Source organism: Erpetoichthys calabaricus, chromosome 13, assembly GCF_900747795.2.
Source record: "Erpetoichthys calabaricus chromosome 13, fErpCal1.3, whole genome shotgun sequence".
In the NCBI taxonomy this organism is placed as follows: Eukaryota; Metazoa; Chordata; class Cladistia; order Polypteriformes; family Polypteridae; genus Erpetoichthys; species Erpetoichthys calabaricus.
The window spans coordinates 31,199,448-31,224,517 of record NC_041406.2 but is presented as its reverse complement, the minus strand read 5'-3'; the positions used below and the strand labels follow the sequence as shown (position 1 = coordinate 31,224,517).

The 25,070-nt window shown below is 38.9% G+C and overlaps 1 protein-coding gene across 3 annotated transcripts in view; it reads right to left on the bottom strand.

Annotated features, from left to right (window-relative positions):
• dennd3a (DENN/MADD domain containing 3a) overlaps nucleotides 1–23,909 on the bottom strand; it is a 127,730-nt gene extending 103,821 nt beyond the window's left edge. The window contains exon 1 of one of the 3 annotated variants that reach the window (XM_028818083.2): nucleotides 23,698–23,909. The gene's annotated coding sequence lies outside the window, so the exon portion shown is untranslated. Of the gene's footprint in view, nucleotides 1–23,143; nucleotides 23,273–23,697 lie in introns of those variants that run through there. The other 2 variants (XM_028818085.2, XM_028818084.2) reach the window with 2 other exon arrangements.
• Between the last annotated feature and the right edge of the window lie 1,161 nt (nucleotides 23,910–25,070).

Here is a 25,070-nt window from a genome sequence, read left to right as displayed (position 1 = left end):
GTACCAGAAATTAAAAGACCCATTGTCCTCAGAAATCCGCGAACCAGCAAAAAATCCGCGATATGTATTTAAATATGCTTACATATAAAATCCGCGATAGAGTGAAGCCGCGAAAGGCGAAGCGCGATATAGCGAGGGATCACTGTAATGAAATCACAGTTTATGTCCCTGTATGTTTTCGTTGTATATGAATGTTGTAACATGTTTAAATGCTGAAGCAAGTGTCTTAACAATAGGTCCATCATTTCAAAACATCACATTCCACAGGGTAAACAAATAATACTAAATATCCAAAAGCTCATTGTTCCATTCTAGAAGACAAAAAGGGGTATTCTTCAAAAAACAAGATAGTCAGCAAAACTTACATTAATTACTATGAATTAAGAGTTTTCCCTCTTTCGTTTTCTCTTTTATGTTCTTAACTAGGAAACACATGGACCTCCACTTCTCAAATAAAGGTGGTTCATATAGAGTAGACTGAACATTTCCACTTTGGCCACACATTCTTTTGTTTTCAGAATGAAAAATCGGGCCGCACAGTCAGCACATCGCATATCCAACTATCAAAAGTACTGCTCCTCAACCAAACAATGTTTGCATAACTGTGGAAGTTGTAAGTATCTCCTCATTTGCCTGAATGCACCTCTCTGCTGTTGTTGTTTTTGTATTTTGTGTCATGGAGTATATGTGGCATGTTGATGAGCTATATTATTAGCCAGTTGCTTAATGGTTCCATACTGAGGCATACCTCACATTGTTCTTTGTCACTGAAGCACCACACATTTTTGGTTTGAGGCTACGGAGATGTCACTGATTTTTTCACACCATCACTACGTGTAGCAATGTATTTTGCAATCATAATGATAAAACTGGTGTGAGGACATAAGCACAGGTCAGTTTGTGTAAACATTTGTCTTAGTTTACCGCAAATGCTTTGTTTCCTGTACTTGATGCTCAGCAGATAGCAGTGCTGATCTTCTTGTTTTTCTTGCTATTAATACCTAAGCAATGAGCTTGATGCTCGGCACATGTCCCTGCTGTTTTGTTTCTTTCTGTCACATCACCTCCTTGAGCAGTTTACTGTTGAGAAAGACGTGAATTCTGATAACTTCACAGAGGTTGCTAAACCAGCATGTATCATGTCATAAGCTTTTAATTGTGTCTAAGATAAAGGTTCTAGACCCAGTGATTCAAGAGTAATCGTGTGACAAATGGACACAACCCTTTTTACAGAAGCTCATTAGACAGACAGACAGACAGACAGACAGACAGACAGATAGATAGATAGATAGATAGATAGATAGATAGATAGATAGATAGATAGATAGATAGATAGATAGATAGATAGATTTCAATTAGTGACTCAACAAAAGTACTGTACATTTAAAATTGACAGTTTTACATATATACAAAGTCAAACCCATTTAATCTAATGCTAAGTCACAGAGAGCAGGAGCCAGCATCAATTTACCAATCAAACTGAACTATACATTACTTTGGGTAATATAAAGGTGTTGATTCACTTATCATGAACAGTTAACATAAAAGTCCATACAAAAGTACATTACCTTTAACACCCTAATATATTAACACAAAATCACGCTTACTGTTTCCATCAAAGTTCAGCATATGGTAGATTTTTTTTTTTGGAAAGCCATTCTACAAGAAGAATTTCCCCCAGTACACCAGATCAAGTGGTTGATCATCCACTTTTATTTGCATGCTTCAAGTTCTGGGGGGAAGTATCAAGAAGTTCTTCAAAAGCAAAACAAATATTACAGCTGATAATATTTAAATGTGGAAGGGTACCTACATTTTTTAACAATCTACTAAATTAAATAAATTAAATTCCTGTACTTGTGAATCATTAGTATGAAGCAGAAAGAAGAGAACACATAAACTACACATAAGCAATGTCTGGACCAGGAGGCAAACCCAGAATCCTGGCCACCAATCTATGATTTCAGGCTTCCCTCTCTTTTACAAACATTATAATTAACCTTCTTCACTAATCTTGAAGAAGGAGAGGAGATGGACAACGGAGAAGGTAGAAATAAACAAACTTAGCAGAAGAAAACAATTGCAACTGTGAAATTACATATTGTATCAAGAGCTTATAAAACATGGAAGGAGGAGGCAAGAAATTTACAGACACATACTTAATTAAATTGTACACATTTCTTTCAGATTTCTTACAGCCATGAAGTATAAACTGAGGTGAGATTATTCAGTGTTTTAATAAATGAATCAATCTACACTAAATACAATACTAAATACATGGTACTATATGTCAGGGCCACCCTGACATCACCACTCCTGAGATGCCACTCTGGCAATTTATGCCCAAGGAAAGGGAGAGCTCAGGAATGGTGCACTGAAGTTGTGTGGAAGTCTTCTGCTGTAAGTATTGTTTTCGTTTTTTTTTTCTTGGTTTTTCAGTTTGCCTGATTATTTTTATTTTTCCCTCTTGTTTTAGGTCATTTTTCAGAATGTGTTTTAGAGATTGACTTGCCTTGTTAGTTTATAAAGATTTCTTGGTTCATCTGTCTCATCAAGCCAAATGATTTTTTTTTTTTTTTGCTGTTTCCTTTCCCTTAGGAGACATCATGGATACTATAGATCTGTTAAAGGTAATTTGAAATTTAAAGCTAGTTTCCCCATGTATTGCCTAGTGTAGGCTGCGGCTTCGGGCAGGATTGTGGGAGCTGACTGGATGGCGGTGTGGCTAGTTTAGACAAACCAGTGCAAATCTTGCCCTGCTCCGGTGCTTATTTGAAGGCCTCACACCCTATTCACTAAGGTCCTGACTCCAAGTCCTAAGAGTGAGGCATTTTTCAAAGTCATATTGCTGTTACTAAAAGGAAGCCCCAGTAGAAATTCTAGACCCACTTCTGCTGAATAATTCATTGGCACAAAGTCCACAATGATATTGTGTATTAGAGAGAATTAGCGGCATTGTTCATAGTGGCCATCAGTTTTGTCTTCATTTTCATCTCTGCTATTAAACCCAGGGTGTCCACAGTCTACCCCATACCTGAACCTGCCTTCTTAATCAGACACTTTTATGAACAAAGGAAAAGGAAGAAAAATATTTGTTAAAACACACTGCAAAAGTGAGAAAGGCTTTTCTGCTATGGTGCAACCTTAAAATTATCATGGGGCTTATTATCAACTGCAACAAGTAACTGGAATTATGAAAAAATATATGCATTCATCTTGATTTTCTCTGTCAATACAGTGTTCTTAATTTGTTATTTAAGGTTCTATTTTAGCATGTTGTTATTAAGAATGTGGATTAACCAGTTCCCTCACAGTTGCAAACCCTTGGTATCATGACCAGAATCCCCACTATCTACCATCTGTCTAGATAGCCGAGTTAAACACCTAGTATTGTTAATCACCTTTGGAAATGGCCACAGTATCCAGGTTCACTCACTGAATAGCAGTACGCTCCATTCCAATAATACATTTTTTATTGGAAATACAGTACGTGTGTTTAGGAAGCATTTTGAAAGTAAGATAAAATCTCTTTCATTATTAACTGAAAATTGTGGTCACAGCATGTAAAAATGACAACACTTTTTCTACGAGGTCCCACCATTTCAGAGCACCATAATGTTTGAAACATAGCAATGGAAGGTATTAGTGGTGGGCGGTATACCGGTTCATACCGAAAACCGTTTTTTATTTTTTTTATTATATGGATTTTTCTTATACCACAACACCGGTTTAAATTGCCTAAACGACGTTCAGAACGTGGCGCAGCGGGAAACTGTTTGAGTGGGGACCTTTTTCACTGCTACACCGCTAAACACAGATTTGTTGCACTAGGGCTCTTTTTCACTGCTACACCACCAAATAGTGGGCGGTAGCATAGGCATTCTGCGTGGTGAAAATGGACAGCGAGCATTCTGAAACTGAACTAAAAGTAAAGTTGAACATGTGATGAACAGAAGAACTTTTTCCGAAAAAAAGGAGTCACATCCGTCGGCTGGAGATACTTTAGTTTTAAAAGGTCAGATGTGTAAATACTGTTTCTATACTACTGGATAACACTGCAAGCCAAGTTGTGCTTGTTTTTGTACTTGCTAGTGTATGTTTTGCTTGTATTCATTCTGCGATGTGCTATCGACTCGTTCAGAGATGGGCGCAACTCTGAATGGATGGCATAATTAAACATGTATAACGAAGATATTTTTAAAGTTCTGAACACTCCGTCGGCTAAGTTAATAACTAGTTTTAATTTCACAAAGACGTTTATCGTGTGGTGATTAACACAAAGTATTTGATGTGCTGCATTAACTTGTGACGGGGTTTGAAAAAATCTGGTAAATTAAACATTGATTTTAAGATGAAGTTTAGTTTACAACATTCTACTTTAATTATAAAATAAACTGAGAATAAAATGGAAATGTCGACTTTAATCTTGACATAGTCAACATGTCGAATTTATTCTCGACATATAGTTTGTTTTTTTCTTCCGTGTCCATATTTTTTTTTCTTCACAGTGGCCCTAATGCGCTTCCATAGGGCTATACCACAAACAGCATTATAAATACAAGTTGCAGTTTTTATTATTTATGTATATAGCTTAGCTTGAAGCAAGGTCCATATTAATGCAGTTTGCCTAAATGATGGTACAGTTGGTAAGATGTCATGACATTGTCATCACCAAGATTGCACTTGTTTTATTTTATTTTAATTTGGTGAATACTGTGTAATGCACCTGGGCTTGAAGCCTTGAAGTAATGGTGCAACTATCAGTAATACTATTATGTATTTTATTGTTATTATTTATTAGTTTAAATATTATGCAGTTTAATGATGGTAAAATTGTTTAAAAAGTCACTTTAACGTGTCAGTGGACAGAGATTGTTAACATTAACAGAAAGTGTAGTTGGTTTACAAAAAATATTTACTATTTATTCCTTTTCTAAGACGTGTTCAGTGCAATCCAACTTTTGACAAACACCTCTGGATATTTTACTAAGTCTAAATGCCTCTTTGGATGGTTGAAAATACGTTGTCAAAATCATAGTTTAAGCTTTTGCAAAATTTGTTCAATTAAAGGTTCTATATTTTGACTGCATCTGTCATGCAATGTGATTCCTTCTCTTTAGTGCCACCCCCTTGAAATCTACCACTTTATGGGGCCATGCAAACCTGGATTAATACTTGTGTGCACATTAAAATGTCATAGGTTATTCTTAGCCAGTCTACTGCAGTAATTGCAGTGGAAAATGTGGTTAACATCCACTCATGCATGGGGAAAAAAATACCGTCTAATACCGTGAAACCGGCAGAATTTAGAAAAATACCGTGATATAGAATTTTGGTCATACCGCCCACCTCTAGAAGGTATATTAAAACAGTACGTTGTCACATATCCCTTGCATGCAATGACTACTTGTAGTCTGAGATTCACAGACATCAGCAGGTGCTGAGGATTTTCTCTGGTGATGCTCAGTCAACTCTCTAATGAAGTCCCAAACATTATGGAGGGTACTATATGCATACCCAATCAATCTGCTCTGAACTTAGTAGTTAAATACTCTACTGCAGTGAGTAAGCAGTCACTGTTTAAAATGCCATTAAAACATAATTCTGGCTCATTACATTACTACTGCAACAAGAAAAGCAGCTTTCACCCTGGCATTTTTCCATACCCAGAATAACAATAGGACATATCAAAATAGGGTGTGCTCATTATTGAACACACACAAGGGATAGATGAAAAAGGGTGAACTCTAAGGAAAAGATTACCAAAATCCTGAGGCCCCTCTGGTATTTCCTCACACTCAATCTACATGGTGGGATGGAGCACACGCATTCTCTCTCCCTTGAGACCCAGACTTTTCATCCTCATGCAAAAGTCCAATTACCCTGACTGTACCTCTCCTAACTACAAAATAAAGTATCCTTGTGCATAAAAATGCATTGAAGTAATTTCCTTTGGCTCAGGCTCCATCCAATATTCCCTAGTTTCCCTGCACTCCTCTGCAGAAGTTCTTCAAATTCCAGCATCAGAAAATGCACCTAAAACCAAAACCAATAGGTACAAACAGGATATATGGTACATAAGCGTGTCTCATCCTCTAATCTGAGAACAGTAAAGTTAAGGCAAAAAAGCACAGGATATTTGATAATAGTTAAAAGTCAACATAGTCCTATTTTTTGTCAACACAGATCATGTGCAACAACAATACACGTAAGGAATGTCTCAATGGTCTTAAACAGGCTCTGTTTTTTGATAACCCTAGGCTTTGACTTTCTATGAAGACAAGGAAAAACTCACAAAAAAGGATGAAAATGGGAAAAAACTTGGGATGGGCAATGCAGACAGAGACCTCCTTTCAGGTAGGTTGAAAATGCAATGGGTGTCAAGAATGAGGTACTGTAAATACAACACACAAAACAGAATACAAGTAATCCTCTTCAAAGAGCTAGACGGCCAATCTATCATTGCCACCTCAGAAATACAATACAACAGTACAGAATACTTAGTCCTTGCACAGCACTCCTCACCAAGTACATGCACAGAGTGCCACGACACCTCTCAAGGTAAAATCCAAGATGCTGCTATCTAACAAAATACTGGCCTCCTACAAGACCTCTCTGTACTGCAATGGCCTTTACAGCAGCAACATGGCTGTTTCATTTTCAATGCCCCCATCTCCACCCTGTGCCCATTCCTTCTTACCTTCAAAGGTTTTACACCTGGGGACAGTAATAAGAATTTCAATAAAGAGAGATTATTTTTTCTGCAAATAACTTACTAAAACAATGATAAAGCTTATGAACATTTGTCCTGAAAGCAGGGGCTTTAAAACTCATGATTCCCCAACACTGTCACCATCTTCAAGTTTCTGGAGGAATACTTTAGTCAAAATTAAATAAATAAATATGCAAATAAATAACTGCATTGTGAAATGTGACAATAAATAAATAACAACACAATGGTATGTGAGCATGAAAAATTAAATGCGTCAAAAAAATACGTATTTTCACTTATCTCTTTATGTGAGTCTTTCTTTATTTATTTTAGTGGCACTATACGCAACATAAGGTGTGCCTTGAAATGAAAACTGTCTATTAAGTTTTCCGTTTTACTTTCATTTTGACACTGTTTGAATTTATTGCTGTCTTTTCTTGACGCAATTTAAAACCAATAAAATTCCTGACCTTTATTACGGGACAATGTGCATAAGATATACTAAAAAAGAGAGCACATTATAATAAAGCTTAAATGTAAAATCCAAACTTTTGCCTTGTGCCCTGTGTTGGCTGGGATTGGTTCCAGCATGCCCCCGTGACCCTGTGTTAGGATATAGCGGGTTGGATAATGGATGGATGGATAAATACAGTCTGAATTCATCCACACCACTGACTAGGAGAGGGTTGCATCATCCTGTTGATGCTTATTTTTAAACACAGCAACAGAAATGATTTATTCCACTGTGAACTATCTAAAGTCAAATCATTCTGAACGCTGGTGTCTTCAATCAGGTGATTCTGGTTCTAATGATGTGTTCCTTTTGTGGACACAGCAAGCTGGACCTGGTGTATTCAAATGTTAATGACTTCAGACAATCACAGATTTACATTTAGATGGGTCTCACCATCTTATTGCCACCTACAAATCTGTTATTGACAGCATCAGCTCTTCATTATCTAAGCCAAAGTTCTTATGTGTGTTTTTTGGGGGATTGTTTGTTTACATATATTTGTCCACCAGACATGGACAAGTTTGTTGGTATCCATACATGAAAAAGAAGAACCCACAAATTGTCCAAAGACATGCAGGTTAGGTCGATTGGCGATTCTAAATTGGCCCTAGTGTGTGCCTGGTGTGTGGGTGGGTGTGTGTGTGTGTTCTGCGGTGGGTTGGCGCCCTGACCAGGATTGGTTCTCTGCCTTGTGCCCTGTGTTGGCTGGGATTGGCTCTGGCAGACCCTGTGTTCGAATTCAGCAGATTGGAAAATGGATGTATATATATATATGTGTGTGTGTGTGCGTGCGTGCGTGCGTGCGTGCGTGCGTGTGTGTGTGTGTGTGTGTGTGGTATATTCAGCAATCTCGAAGGGAAAATGAAAATGTGCTATAAAAATAAATTATGTTGTTGGTATGACATCATCATGGTATTTGGGTCAGAGGCTACAACACGAAATGTTAGCAACAGGACATTATCAAGGTTTTCACAGCCATTTTATCTGAGTCTGACGGATATTCTCTGATATTTTATGCTCTGTCCTTCTGTGTTAGTTTTGGTATTTTGGTTCTTTAGCAACGTTATTGTTACTATGATTTAATGTCGTTTCAGTTTTGTGGCGGATTGGCTTGAATTCCTAGTTTAAGAACTTATTATGCATGCTGACCAAATGGCCCTCAATTCAAATTAGTTCTTACCACAAATAAACTAAACAAATAATTGTCCCTTTGTAAGTGAATGTGGGCTTCTGTGTTAGAATGGGGTCTCAGCTAGTGTTGTTTCCCACTTTGCATCTAATATTGCTGGGATAGACCCCAGCTCCCTGCATATCCATGAACTGAATAAGCAGGTTATAAAATATGGTGATTATTAATTTCATTCATTTTCTGTGCTCCCACAATACATTTTGGAAAACAAATATTCAAACATTATCCTGTCAGCAGCAGGTACAAACCATATACTGTAAACCAGAAATCAAGACTATAGAGAGCCAAATGATCATCTGAACACTTTGTAAAGATGGTGAGAGAGAACACTTAACCACAGTATTGCTACAGGATGTGTCCACTGCCGCCAATGTAGCACAACATGTCAGGCCTGCGCCTGTGTTGACAACACTGGCAAATGGGAAAAACAGAACTGCATGGGGTACCAGTTCATCAGTGTGTACTCTTATACACTCATCCATACTCCCACTGACACAATTTAGAGCTGCTAATCAACATAACCTGCACATCTTTATGATGCAGGAGGAAAACCTGAGTACCTGAAAAATCTTGCATATGTTAGATGCACGGAGAATGTGCAAATTCCACACAAACAGTTAGGAAGCCACCATAACCACTGCACCAAAGCATCATCTCACTAAATAATCAACACTGTCAAATGAAGGATGCTTCCTTTAGCCTGAATGGATAAAACATCTTTCTTTTGTATTTTCCATTTCTGTTCCATTGTCTATCAAAAGAAACATAACAGGAAAGTATGAGGCATGCACTATCTGTGTTTAATGGCTTCAGTCTACACCCAGCTGGCAAACTTCTCCTTGTCACATAATTGCTAGATATATAATTGCAGGATGAGGATGAAACTGCAGATGTTTAACATCAGAAAGGATTGCAATGCAAAAATCTCTCCTTGTCTCCACACTACTCAACAGCAATTTATATATGCAATTTGGCCAACAAAGCATACTGTAAATGTGCACATCAATATCGAAAACGGCCTTGTTAGGTGATTCCCGGCTTGCAAAAGGTTGCCGGCACAAAGGTGCCAGCCTGTTGGCACAGGTCAGTCTCTATGTTCTGCAGAAGGCCTTCAGAGGAGAAAGAAATGCAACAGAATAAGTAGAGGTCATACATAAATAAGCCTGTGTGAGAATGCATGGCCGCTAGTGAGAGGTAGACATAGAATGGTACTGGGTCAGCAAAGCATGAATGTTACTTTCTATTAAACAGAGTGAATTAAGTCTGTGAGGGAAGGCAAAAGGTTGCAGAAACTCACTGGGCACACCATCAAACATTTAAACATAGTTAAGACTGTAGTGTCCCTTTAAACAGAGTTAGCTAACTTGAGACATAATAGGTAAGTTAACAGTTATTGGTAGCAGTTGACACTGTCTTTGTAAATTCTTTCCTTAAACACTGGAAAGTTTTATTGTAATTATTAAAGGTTGTGAAGGCTTACTAATTTTGATATATGGGAATCCATAAGACTTCAAATATATATACTGTATATATTAATTAGACTTTGGCTGATATGAAACACACCCACCTCACCCCCTTCCTTTACGAAAATGAACACATTGCAAAAGGGGTTTTTTTCTGCCTTCTGTGTTTCAATATTATATAAAAAGTTAATCAAAATGTTCATTTTTAATATGCACTAATTCTACTGCAGTGTTAGAACTTGCTCATAATAAACTCACACTTGAATAAAATTACCAATAACTGTCCCCTTTTCATTTCAGTTTTTGTCTTTAAAGAGAAGTGGGATTTCCCCCTATATTAACTTAGACTATACAGGATCTTTAACTGAAATGCATGATACTTGTAATCCCAGACTAAGATTCAAGCTCTGACAAGGTAAAGCAAACTTTCAATTGTGTTTTGGCACTGGTGAAATTCAGTCTGGCTGCCATGTTAATTGATGTCTCTAAATTATCATTAAGAGCTTTATTTTTAAGACTGTAGCTGTTTATTCATATTACTGTTTTACCCTGTCACTAATAGTTTTCAAGGACAAGACTTCACACTCTGGCTCAGCCTAGCTCTCTTAAACACTTGCCTTCCACAAAGCTAAAGGGCAACATACCCCTTGTTGGTATTTTTGTAGTCCTGACATATACATATACAGTATATATATATATATATATATATATATATATATATATATATATATATATATATATATATATGGTTGAAATAGTTTACTGTCAAATAAATGCAAAGAGTACACGACACGTGTTTCGCCCTCATTATGGGCTCATCAGGTGTACACACTCCACTGCACTCCCTTTCGGGAATCGAACCTCGGACGTCAGCGCCAGAGGCAATGCCCCTAACGTTGCGCCACGGCGTGTGGTTCGTTTATTTGACAGCATGTAGATCGGGGTAATTACATTCACGGCATTCGTAGTCTGTGTCACAATCTGATTGTATGGGTGGTTACCTACCAGGTATATATATATATATATATACAGTGCATCTGGAAAGTATTCACAGCGCATCACTTTTTCCACATTTTGTTATGTTACAGCCTTATTCCAAAATGGATTAAATTCATTTTTTTCCTCAGAATTCTACACACAATACCCCATAATGACAACGTGAAAAAAGTTTACTTGAGATTTTTGCAAATTTATTAAAAATAAAAAAATTGAGAAAGCACATGTACATAAGTATTCACAGCCTTTGCCGTGAAGCTCAAAATTGAGCTCAGGTGTATCCTGTTTCCCCTGATCATCCTTGAGATGTTTCTGCAGCTTAATTGGAGTCCACCTGTGGTAAATTCAGTTGATTGGACATGATTTGGAAAGGCACACACCTGTCTATATAAGGTCCCACAGTTGACAGTTCATGTCAGAGCACAAACCAAACATGAAGTCAAAGAAATTGGCTGTAGACCTCTGACACAGGATTGTCTCGAGGCACATATCTGGGGAAGGACCCGAATATAAGCTGAGGTACCTAATTTTATCTACAAAACCTGGAAAAACATATTGACTCGAGTATAAGCCCAGGGTAGGAAATGCAGCAGCTACTGGTAAGTTTCAATAATCAAAATAAATACCAATAAAATTACCGTACATTAATTGAGGCATCAGTAAGTTAAATGTTTTTGAGTATTTATTTCAAAGAAACCAGGGTGGGAAATGCAGCAGCTACTGGTAAGTTTCAATAATCAAAATAAATACCAATAAAAATACCGTACATTAATTGAGGCATCAGTAAGTTAAATGTTTTTGAGTATTTATTTCAAAGAAACCAGGGTGGGAAATGCAGCAGCTACTGGTAAGTTTCAATAATCAAAATAAATACCAATAAAATTACCGTACATTAATTGAGGCATCAGTAAGTTAAATGTTTTTGAGTATTTATTTCAAAGAAACCAGGGTGGGAAATGCAGCAGCTACTGGTAAGTTTCAATAATCAAAATAAATACCAATAAAAATACCGTACATTAATTGAGGCATCAGTAAGTTAAATGTTTTTGAGTATTTATTTCAAAGAAAAACAGTAAACTAGCTCTTTAAGTGGAGAAGAGGGTCAACAAAAACAATATGGTATCTCTCTCACTCCCCTCTCTCTCGCGCGTGCACGTGCGTGTGTATGTGTCTCTCTCGCGCACGTGTGTCTCTCGAGCATGCATGTGTCTCTCTCTCTTGCTCGCACACGTGTGTGTGTGTGTGTGTGTCTCTCTCTCTTGCTCGCTTCACAGAGAGAGACTGAACACTGTGGAAATCATCAGCACGCACAAACCGAAAGGGAAGCTGGCTTGTTCGTATACCAGGGGGCAGCGGGACCTGACTCGAATATAAGCCGAGGATGACGTTTTTCAGCACATTTTGGGTGCTGAAAAACTCGGTTTACATTCGAGTATATACGGTATATTTTGTGAATAAATTGTTTCCGCCATTCAAATGTTAACATAATTTTGACTCACCCTGTACTCTTATATGTGATACTTTGTATTTAATGAGTTGTATATGAGTGGTATAATCTATTTTTGCGTTTTGCCTTGAGAGTTGTTACTGCACTCTCTGCCTGCACTTCATGAGGGGTGTGGTAACACAGTAGTTTGTACTGTTTAATTGTCTTTCTGAGGTTGCAACGATGAATTGGCCATCTAACTCTATGGAGGATTGCTTGGGTTCTGTTTTATGTGTGTGTATTTACCTCATTTTTTGATTTTTTGACACCCATTGCATGACCCACCTTGCCCTTCCCAAGATTTCTTCCTTTTTTCCCCCTAGAAATTTGTCTTCTTAGAGAGTCAATGCTGGGTGGTCTGCTAAAGCCCATTAAGGTATTCCTTATGTGATTTTGTGATATACAAGAAATTAATTATTGTTGTTTTTGTTGTGAGTTTCAACATTGAGCTTGTTCAACCTCTGTAGAAAAGTTCGCATTTCAGATTACTATATAGAACAACAGTGTTGTCTTCTTTCATTTTTGACACCATATACTCTATCGGACATCTCGCAATGCACTCAGATAGTGATTTTTAGAATTCCAAAACTGGCAGCTTGAACAGTGGTCTATGTAACTGAAATAAGAAAATGATCAGTTTTAGAAACATCTAATGAGGTAGATTAAGAGCACTAACAAACCACAGAATAAAAAAAAAACATGCTTCATTAACAGAAGGGATTGCCTTCTTCTTAAGAATTTGGTTGGTCTGAAAACATTGGCCTATCAGAAACTAATTCTGAAACCACTTAGTTAGCTGGTTACCTTGCTTTACATCTCATTAATGTTTGGCTACTGGCCGAGTTAAAAAAACAATTAAGGGCTCTGAATCAAGTAAAAATCAAGTAAAATAAAATTAATTCAAAAAAATCTGTCCAAATCACATATTGCATCAACATTTGAAGTAAAAATTGCTAACATTTTATAGCCAGCTTTTACTTTTTAGATTCTGTTTTGGAAAAATTTCCCATTCTTCCATGCAGACAGCTTCCAGCTATAAGATATTCTTGAGCTGTCTTTAAAGTCTACCCACAGATTTTCAATGATGTTTAAATATGAGGACTGCAAGGGCCATCCGAAAACTTTCACCTTGTGTTTCTAGAGGTATTTAAAATGTGTTTTGGATCACTTTCTTGTAGAAGCCAGCCTTTTTCAGTTTCATTTTCCTGACTGACTGCCTGACAGCCTCCTCAAGGATCTGTTGATAGTTAGTGGAATCCATTCTTCATAGTAATGTTTCTTCTGCCACACTGGCTGCCACACAACCCCAAAGCATAACAGATCCACCCTCGAGCTTAACTGTTGACAAGGTGTTCTTTTCTTCAAACACTGCTACTTTTTTCCTCCAAACAAACCTTTTGTGCTTGTGGCTAGAGAGATTTTAACTTCATCTGTCCACCGCACTTGGTTCAAAAATGCCTCTGTCTCAGGCAGATGTTGTTTTATACACTTAAGAAATGTTGTTGTTGTTTGTGACTTGTGCTTGCTCCGTCCATATGCAACTGGTTACTGGATTTTCTCACCAACCACCCCCAGTCTGTCAGGATGGGCAAACACACATCCTCCACCCTTACCCTGAGCACTAGTGTGCCGCAAGGATGTGTACTAAGTCCCCTTCTCTATTCACTCTTCACCCATGACTGTCAACCCATCCACCAATCAAACATTATTGATAAATTTGCGGATGATACAACTGTCATCGGGCTTGTAACAGACAACAGTGAAGCTGCATATAGGGAAGAGGTTCAGAATCTGACAGAATGGTGCAACACCAACAACCTGGTCTTAAATACCAAAAAGACCAAAGACGTTATTCTGGACTTTAGGACCACTAAAAAGACCAATCACAGTCCGATAACAATCAATGCAGATGCTGTGGAAAGAGTTTCCAGCTTTAAGTTTCTAGGAGTCACCATCTCAGAGGACCTGTCCTGGGCTGACAACAACTTGGCTATAATAGGCAAAGCACAACAACGCCTCTATTTTCTCAGGAAGCTAAGGAGAGATGACCTCCCCCAGAAGCTGCTGGTTAATTTCTATAGATGCCCTATAGAGAGCATCTTAACTAACTGCATGATGGCCTGGTACAACAGCTGCACCAAGGCAGCTAAAGAAGCCCTGCAGCGGGTCGTAAAAACAGCAGACCCTGGAAATTCTTTATTTGAGCTCCTCCCGTCAGGCAGACGCTTTAGGTCAATCCGTGTGCGCACAAACAGACTAAAAAATAGCTTTTTCCCATCTGCCATAAACGTTCTGAACTCTGAATCTCTTCAGTTTGAGACCATTTTTAACTGAACATGTGCAATAAACTATATTGGTAATGTGCAAAATACTAATGTAATACAATATACTGTAGAATATGTAATGTACTATTCATTAACAGGTGCAATAACAATTTACTAGCCAACCCGCGGCGTAACATACGCCGCATAATTATGTATTGATGGGTGAACACTTGCTGAACGACACAGTTGTCCAAATGGGGTGGGTTTGTGGATACCACTGTGAGTGAATGAAAAGATGGACCTCTGGAGAGAGCAACATACAATTGTCCGTGACTGAAAGCAGGATCGTCTGTGACGATGGAGGCCACGCTGGTGAAAGTTACTTCGTCGGCAGGGATAAGTTTCAGCACTTGTTCATTAAGGTGTAGCGAGTCTTCGTTGTTGACGCTTAATATAGCTTGCGTACTGAGTTGTTCCGGAGTCACAGTTGAGAAACACTTTTTTAATGTCTTTTAAGCACAGGGAAAAAAATTAACATGTGAAACATCCATAATGTAATAAGCCACCAAGAAAAGTAACATTGCAACAATGCACGCTACGATCCGATCGCTGTAAACAGAAGTGAAAACAAAATCGAGGCCGGTGCATTCTTTAACTGCATTGTAGTGCAATGGTAGTGCTGCTGTTTTGCAGTAAGGAGACTGTGGAAGATTTTGGGTTCGCTTCCCGGTTTCTCCCTGTGTGGATAGCGCTTTGAATACTGAAAACACCGGTATATCAATATAATGAAGTATTATTATTCTTATTCGTCTAACGCTCTCTCTCTCTCGCGCGCCTGTATGCGTGTGTGTGTCGCTCGCTCTCTCTCGCTCGCTGCACGTGTTCCTGCAGGCATACCAGTAAGTGAATGAAAAGATGGAACTCTGGAGAGAGCAACATATAACTGTCCGTGACTGAAAACTGGTTTTGGCAGATACATGCACATCTTTTTGAAAGTTTGGCCCTGTGCCTTATCAATTGTCATCGCACAGGCAAATCTAACAGGAAATTGTCTACGTGTTAAAGTAAAAGGCAAATTATCCGCGACAAACTGTTTTACACGCTGCATACCAACCCGCGGTGTAGTATACACCGCATAATCACGCCGCTTTTTTAATGTTTTTTAAGCAGAGGGAAAAAATGAACATTTGCAAAATCTGTAACGCCGCTTTCAGTAAGTACAATGCACACGCGTTTAATTTGTCAGCCACTTTTTGCCAGCCGTCTTTTCTGGTTTGGGCTGCTTTTGCAGTGTTACCGCTTGTGCATATTAAATCTTGAAATCCTTTGAGTAACTAATTAACTAACACCCACCCACGCAGCTTGTGAGAAAAAAATGTGCCCGTTCTTTCATCATTTTGTTGCAGCCTATCAAAGACTTGCTGATCATGTTTTCTAGACTCAATATACAGTGGAACCTCGGTTCACAACCATAATTCGTTCCAAACCTCTGGTCGTAAACCGATTTGGTCGTGAACCAAAGCAATTTCCCCCATAGGATTGCATGTAAATACAATTAATCCATTCCAGACCGTACGAACTGTATGTAAATATATTTTTTAAAGATTTTTAAGCACAAATATAGTTAATTATTACACCATAGAATGCACAGTGTAATTGTAAAAACATTGAATAACACTGACATAAACACCTAGGCTCCCTGCTCAGCTGCATGGCATGTGCAGTGCATGCGCAGGCTCTCTCTCTCTCAGCAGCACGTGAGCCTCCCCAGCCTCACCCTCCCCTCTCTCTCTCAGCAGCACGCCAGCCTCCCCGGCCCCCCCCTCCCCCTCTCTCAGGGGCACGCGAGCCTCCCCAGCCCCCCCCTCTCTCTCCCTCTCTCTCAGCAGCACGCAAGCCTCCCCAGCCCCCCCCCTCTCTCTCTCAGCAGCACGCGAGCCTCCCCAGCCCCCCCCCCTCTCAGCAGCATGGGAGCCTCCCCAGCCCCTCCTCCCCTCTCTCTCTCAGCAGCACGGGAGCCTCCCCAGCCCCCCCTCTCTCTCAGCAGCACGCGAGCCCCCTCCCCCTCTGTCTCTCAGAAGCACGCGAGCCCTCTCTCTCTCTGTAACATTGCAGCAGTTGTATAAACACTTTTTTTTAAAATGAGTTTTAAGCACGGGGTGGGGGGGGGGGGGGGAACATTTCAACAAATTCGAACTTTATTTAAAAGCCAAGCAAGATAGTAACATTGCAGGAGTTCACCATTTTTAATCAGGCGACTGACAGTAGTGAAGTCAGGCACAGAGAAGGTCAGCTGCTGAGAAAGCGTCTCGACTGTTGCAGGGCGGTGAAGCAGGTGAGACGCTAATGAAAAAAGAGGCACAGGGCTTATTGGTTTTTAAAGACTGCTTCCTTCATTGTGTTTAAAACCTCAGTTTTAAAGGATTGCGCGGCTCTCTCTGTCGCGCTGCCTGTGTTTGTGTGACTCTGTCGCGCTGCCTGTGTGTGCGTGGCTCTCTCTCTCGGGCTGCCTGTCTGTGCCTCTGTCTCTCTCTGGTGCTGCCTCTGTGTGAACCAAGGTTCCATTGAGGTTGACTAATGAAAAGTCAACGTGGCTCAGAGCTGCATGTGGACTGTGGCACAGACAAACACACATGACGGCATGTTTTCGGAGGCGTCGCGTCCGAGTTGGTGGGCGTGGCTCTGTGAGTTGTCGTTGTATCCAATGGGCTTAGAGTTGGTGGGCGTGGCTCCTTCCTGCGTGCGCCATGGGTGTCTTACTTGTCGGCAGCTTAGTGAATCCACGCCCCCTTCCGGCGTGCTTTACATGGTTGTCTTGCCTTAGTGAATTATATATATAGATGCTGCTGTACTTTGAGCAATAATAATAATTTGCTCTGGTTACTTGATCACTTAACACTGTATATGACATATTTAGAATTATTTGACTTTTCTTTAAATGCACCTCGGGGCTGTCACAAAAAGTAATTTCATTGTGTTTACTTGATCACTTAACACTGTATATGACATATTTGGAATTATTTGACTTTTCTTTAAATGCACCTTGGGGCTGTCACAAAAAGTAATTTCATTGTGTTACACAATGACAATAAAGTACTTGAACTTGAACTTGACAAGATCGCAGGTAAGGTTTTCTTCTGATACCTCTTCCATTAAGGCCGTGTCTGTGTCAGTAATGCCGCACAGTAGATCAGTGCACCACCACAGCTTTCTCAGCTAAACCTGCCTACAGATTTGTTTTGCCTTCCTGTGCAGACGCCCAGACTGATGTTCACCTGATAATGTCGACCTCTTTTGTAAGTCATTTTGGATAAATGCATATGCTAAGCAAATAAATATAAATGTATGTGAGATATTCTGTCTTTTCGGTCTTTTTTGGTCTTTCAGATCTTGTCTTGACCTGCAAGGTTCCCCTTAACTACCATTTCCTACTGACATTTTAAACTGCAGAAATTGCTAGCTGGAAGTGCTTTTATATCTTCTTATAGCCTTCCCCTCTTTTTAAGGCATAAGTTGGCTTAACTTTCAGATCCTCAGGGAGTTGCCAAGAAGTGCCCATGGTTGCTGAGTCTTGCACAGTATGCAAAGAGTCAAAGTATTTATTAGGCTCTGGACTGTTATCAACTGACAATTCCTAATGGCAATTCGTGACCAGACTACCACCTAACAAGCTAAGCCAGAACAAACTAAAGACCCAATGAGTTCTCAGACCTTACAATGGAAAAGGTGCCCAAAATTTTACAAATGCCACATTTGATTTCATTTTTTTGTACATTTTTTTCAGTTAATCAAATAACTGCACATTAACCTTTCAATAAAAATTCCATTGTTTTAGTTTCTTTACTGTCAAAAGTTGTATTTAATATTTTTACTTTGTGGGAGTCGGCCAGGACACCCCTGGAATGGAAGGATGGGGGAAGGCAGTTACTTGTCGACACCGCCTCCCCCAAAACGCTAGATGGTAGCTTCCCTGGAGTATAGCGGTTCCCCGGATTCCCGCAGGGCATCCTGGGACTTGGAGTTTGGATTCTCAGCCCTGTTGGGTGCCATGTGTGCCGCCAGGGCAAGATGTCGAGGGACCTGGGGACTCATGCTTTCCTTATAGCCCGGAAGTACTAGGTAGTCACGAGGATGGAAGCCCTGAAGTACTTCCGGGCTGACTAAAGAACTTGAATTCTCCATCTGACCCGGAAGTGCTAGCAAGTCACATGGGAGGAAGAACAGAAGCACTTCCAGGTCGGGCACTATTTAAAGGACGGCTAGAGACCCAGCAAGCGAGCCGGAGTCGGGAGGTGTATGACAGAGCTTGCTGGGAGGAGTGAAGGAGAGAATTGTATTCGTAAATATTTTGTAATTTGTGGTTTAATTGCCTGTTTATTGTGGCTGGGGTGCTTTGGAGGCACTGTTTAAGAAGAAGAAGCATTAAAATACTTCTGAGTGCTTTTACCCTGTGTCCTGAGAGTCTGTCTGTTGGGTTTAAGGGGCAACAGCGACCCCTAGTGTCCTAAAACTTCAAATGTCGACAAAATGTGTAATTTAGTCAAGGGTGCCCAACTTTATGGTACGGTATGTTTTATTAGCCGTAAAAATGTCTTACTAATTACGAACATGGTTGGAATGAAAGCCTGCAGCCACTGCGGCCCACCATGTTGTGAGCTTTACACAACTGTGTCACTCTTTACCAGTGTTACACAGAGACATCTGCTGAATTCACAAATTCACAATGCACAATATGATTTCCAGAAGAAAAATGATAAAGAAATGGCATCACCCAGAAATGTGTTAGCCAAAACCTATGGAAGAGAGTTAAAAAAAATATCGGTATGGAATAGTCCATAGAGTACTTCCATGTACATTATACTTTATCTTAAAATCAATCGGCCTGGTTCCATGACTAAATGGAACAAACTGCAAAACTCCCAGTGAAATTAAACCATTGCAGGTATCGCAGGTTAAAAAGTTTTTGAAGGATGTGGCGGCATTGAGCCAAATTGAACCAAAAACAATATGTTTGTAACGTAACAAGATAAACACAATGCAAAACAATGTCTGAAAAATGATTGGTCAACTGTTTCAGAAGATACCATTAGTACTAGGGTGTTGTACTGTGTTAGCCATTATGAATGTAATGAGAAATCAAGCAAAATGACACATTTTACTGGCTAACTAAACAGATTACAATACGCAAGCTTTCGAGGCAACTCAGGCCCCTGCTTCAGGTAAGCTGTAATCATGCCTCAAAAGCTTGCATATTGTAATCTTTGTAGTTAGCCAATAAAAGATGCCATTTTTCTTGACTTCTCACTACAGAAGATATCGTCATACATCGTTCTAGGTGTTCAGGGCGGATATCTCGGAAACCACTTGTTCTGTCTTTTTTGGGATGTAATTCTAAGATGTGAAAATCAATTTTGACTTTCCACAGACACTGAACTTAGTGAATCTTTAAAAACTATTACCAAACTTCCATTTACATACAAGTAAGAGTGATGTATGTGCAAATATATGTTAATATTAAACTATATACCCTTTAAATTATCAGGGTGATTAACTCAGTGCTAAATCAACCACTGCAATTTCATTGGGGTATGCGAAAGGCTAAAACAATATTGCATCTGAATGTTCTCCATTAATTTAGCAGTGCAGGAATTCACACAGTAGCGACTACCAACACACAATACAATTACAAACTAACTTTTGTGAATACATGTAGTTCTAAGAAACAATTACAAACTAATCACTGCATCATCATATAGCCTTCTCAAAAATGCTAATCTATGTATAAAAGGCAAAGTTGATTGACTTACTCACTCACTCCACAACTAAAACACAATTTCCTCTTTTATTTAAAAAGTAGTTTGGCAGAATTGGAAGTCTACGGCAGAAGGTATCTTCTAAGAAAGGACATTTCGATATATCAATATTTAGGGCTAAAAACAACCTGTACAATAGAAAAAAACAAATATCTCAAAATGTAAAAAAATGATTTGACTGATTTAATTGGAATTGGTTAACATTATAGAAATTGTATTTGATGTATTTGTTGATACTAAAACTGTACCGAGTAGTTTATACCAACACATACTTTTTTTTAGCTACACGCTGAGGTGAAGCCAGGACCGACACAGTGCCACTCAACTGTTTATGGCTTTCCAGTTTAAACAAGTGAAGGAGGGGCACACGAAGAGCACCACTGACTGATGGGGTGAATGGACAGGTGAAGAAGGAAAAAGACAAGGCATAATATGTGGCGTAGAGCGTGAGCAGGAGGAAAGTTCAGGGAAGTTCACATAATATGTGGTTAGCAAGCACCCTATACGTTGCTGGGTGCCAGTCACTGATGTTGTGAAAAGGTCACTACAGTACATTTACAGGGACAAAACATCCCCAAATTAAAAACATTCAAGTCATTGCTTGGGCGATGTAAATCTGCAGCCTGGTAAATGTTGCTGCTGTTTTATAATACAGCAATTTAAAGTAAAACATAATTCAGTGTTAGAACTGTATTATCTGGCTATGACTTTCCGGTAAAGCCACACTAATAAAATTTAATAAAAAATTACATGAAAAAAATAGAACCTGCATACCCCAGGTAAACATACAACTGGCGTTAGAAGTAAAAACCACATCTGAAGCTTGTCAATGTTGTGTGTTGCATATGCAGTGCACATTGCAATGTTAGATTTGCGTTTTCATTACTCTTTATTTAATAGAGTTAATTTAAGTCATTTTCAATTTGGCAAGTTTATTTGAGGCTTATGCCAGTTCTGATGGGTTTCAAATTTTACTTTCCCACTTTATCTGAAGTAAACTGTTGTTCTCATACACTAGGCCTGTTTCAATTTGTATATTACTTTTCATCTAAACCCTCCAAAACTCTGTAAAGGGTCAAGATTGTAAAGCAAAGCATTACATTCACATTTGATTGAAGCCAACATTTTTACAGGATGTCCTGCAGGTGAAATTATATTTTTACTCAGAATTTCCTTTATTCCTAATAATTAGAATCAGCAATTGTTTCCTGTAAACTTGTGTTTAATAATATTAATAATTCATTACATTTATATAGCGCTTTTCTCATAATTAATGACCATCAACAAAAGCCAAGTTCACTCACTAGGAAAAGTAGTAATTGATCTACAGCAAGAATGTTTTACTTATGTATGTATGTAACATGTTCAGGAATAAGGAGCTTCAGTCAATTAATCATTTTGGCCAATGGTAAAAAAAAACACAAATACTGTACACAGAAATGTCAGTGTCATCTCAATTCTGATACACCTTATTAACAGATGGAACTATAACTGAGGCCCGTTGTCTTAGCAAATGTTAACAGAGCAATTATTAAATAAGCATGGGCGTAAGTTTGATGTTTTCATTCAATTCCTTTACAGAAGTGCTTACAAATATGTTGTAATTCAATTTAATTCAGAACCAGAGGTCTGTCCTTACTATAATGTGTTATTTAGTTAGTTTGTCTGTTCTGCTATTATTCACTAGTGAGAAACATGCATCAGTGTTCTTTACTAATATATTACTTAACACTTCTGTTTTGTAATAACTTTTAATGCAGGTTATTCATTTTCTTTATAACTCAATTTTCTGAATGTTTGCATCAAAATAGTGGCATAGAGACAACCAAGTAAACACAGTTACAAGTAACAAAGCATTCTAAACAGCAAATTTAGCACTTTGGGATTGCTAAAATATAAAGTGCAATATAAATAAAATTTATTATTATTATAACAAACATAATTATTCTGCATATTTTTGTATTTTTCCAAAGCAAACAACTGCTTTTGATAGTAAACCTCTTCCTGGGAAATCACCTTTTTAAATTGCTCTGAACAGTAAACAAAACGTGCTTAGAATTTTCTGGTTTATCACATAAAAGATAAAAATCTGGAAATATAACCACTTACTAATTAGGACAGAAATCTTACTAAAAAACAGGAACTGGCATATGATTAGATAATTTAATTGTAAAAAGTTCCCATGATCATTGCTAGTAAACCACATTGATGCTGCAAGCCGCTGTTTTAATATAAAATTAAGGCAAAAAAACATGAGCATGAGTAATAACACGCATATCCTGCATGCGCAAATCGTGCACGGAGATCATGTCAAGTTTAGCATATAGTAAATGGGTAAATTATTGACTTCAACTAAATCGTCATCAGATTAATTTACAGTTGTACCAATTAAATACATTAAAAATTGGAAATGTATTTGTTAGGTCACAATTTTTCACCTTGACCCAGTGCTTAACTTTAGAGTGGAAGTATCGTCCGTCACTAAAATAAACCAAGGAAATGCGTAAATCGGAAAACAGTACTCGGCTTTACTTCAACAACTGACACGCACAGAAATCCCGAGAGCCACCGAAAGATCCTGACCGCAACTCGTACCGAGACCGCAGATACCGTGCGGGAGTTGGATCACGTGCTCTGTCACCTGCTTTCAGGTAACCAAACTGAAAAACTAAAATTAAACAAATAATAAAAAAAGCATGCACTTACAATTTTACGCCTTTTTTAAGAAGCTACGATCATCGCAAAAGGGTCGTCTTAGAAAATCCATTACCACCTAATGAACATTCTCAGATGAAGAACATAAGACACAACTGTCGCTGTCGTCACTAAGAACAGACACGTCACATTGTTAACCCATAATGAGTGAAAATGACTCCGCAGTCTTGGGCTCTTCTGTAACAAGGCCAGTCATCCGAATGCCCCGAGATGCTATGAGAAAGTGGCCGACTAGTGGGGCCGACTGATAACCTCCGACAGATGCGCCTGCGTGCCAGGCTGAACATCAGGCACTAAGGCAGGCCAGATCATTCGTGCGGTTAGTGAGAGCGCAAGAGAAACCGACTGGGACCGCAGCCAGACACGCTTGCCACTTACATTATGTAAAATGCTTTGCGCGAGCATTCACCATATGCACAGCTTCCCACCAAACTAACTGGCATTTTTGCATTCCACACTGTTAACATCCTGCAAAACTCGGATTCCGGTAAGCTGCTGCCAAGCTGGTAACAAGAAGTCCCAGGCATACACGCAAAGCTACTAACCTGATGGTAACTTCGTGATTTGGAATCCACTCGGTAAGCAAATGTTAAGAAGACAACAGCAACAGATTCATTATCCATTTACTAAAAACAGTGGAAAAACTTTTCTTTCTTGTTTGACTGCAGGCCACCCTTCTTGAATTCTTGAGTGCAGGTAACACGACTCCCAACGCACAGAAAACAAAGTAGAGACACAGTGCACGCGCTCGCCTTAAAGTCGCTAGCCCCCTTGCCGCTCGCGTGCACGAGCAACAGGCGGAGATGGCGCGTCTCGTATAGGGCAGTAGTGAGATGCGCGCCTCACTATGCGCGTACTTTGCTGTTTCAGGAAGCGTAACCGAACTTCGCACTACAGTATTTACATTTTTTTCACGCGACCTCCACACACCAGACGTTCAGTGTTTTTACTTCAATTTTTTTCTGTTAAGTCACTGAAAAGTTGTACGAGTCACATGAAGAGATGCACCGTTTAAACCGCACACCTTCGCTTGTTGCTTACTTAATAGTTAAAAAATAGATTGTGTCAGAAGACCAATCTTGCACGCACCATATACTGCAAAACTGGACCTCTCGCGACCATGATGTTGGTTATTAAGTTCCAAAAGTTTGCTAATACTGCGTTGTTCATTTTGGTTCTGTTATTTTGGATTTAATTCGATTTGATTTGATATACTTTATCAATCCCTTAGGGGTATGCCATATAAAACAAACTCTCAATAACTTACTTGTGCCTGTTGGCAAAGCTGCATCTTCAGCTGTAAGAAATTGTTGCAGAAGTCTTCTTCTGTTGGCACAAAACATTGTTTTTTAATCTCTGGAGCGTGTTGTACAAACGTTAAGAAGAAACTTCTTTAAAAAAAATCTTTAAATGCAGCATGACATCACACGTTGGCAATGCCTGCGTTGCATTCTCATTCTCTTAATTTTATTTCCTTCTGCTCCATTTACTGCATTGTCACTGTCACTACAAGTAGTACATGGAGTACCAGTCAAAAGCCTTTGAACTCCCCTATTTTTCCAGTTTTTATTGAAATGTAAGCAGTTCAAGTCGAGTGAATAACTTGAAACGGTGCAAAGGTAAGTAGATGAACTGCCAGAGGGTAGAAAAAAAAATGTAGGTGACCAAAAATAGAAAAATAATGACATTTGTATAGTTATGCAAAATTTCTTTTTTTCAGGGCTTGACAGCTTACAGCTTTCTACAGCAATGGAAGTTAATTAAGCCTTGAATATTGATGCAAACAATTCCTACGGGTGTGCCAACTTTTGTCGATTAATTACGAATCTTCTGTCTGTGTAAAAGCAGTGCTGGAATAAACCGTGTTTCTACATCCTGCAAAGCATTTTTTGGATAATATTGTATTGTATATTGCTGT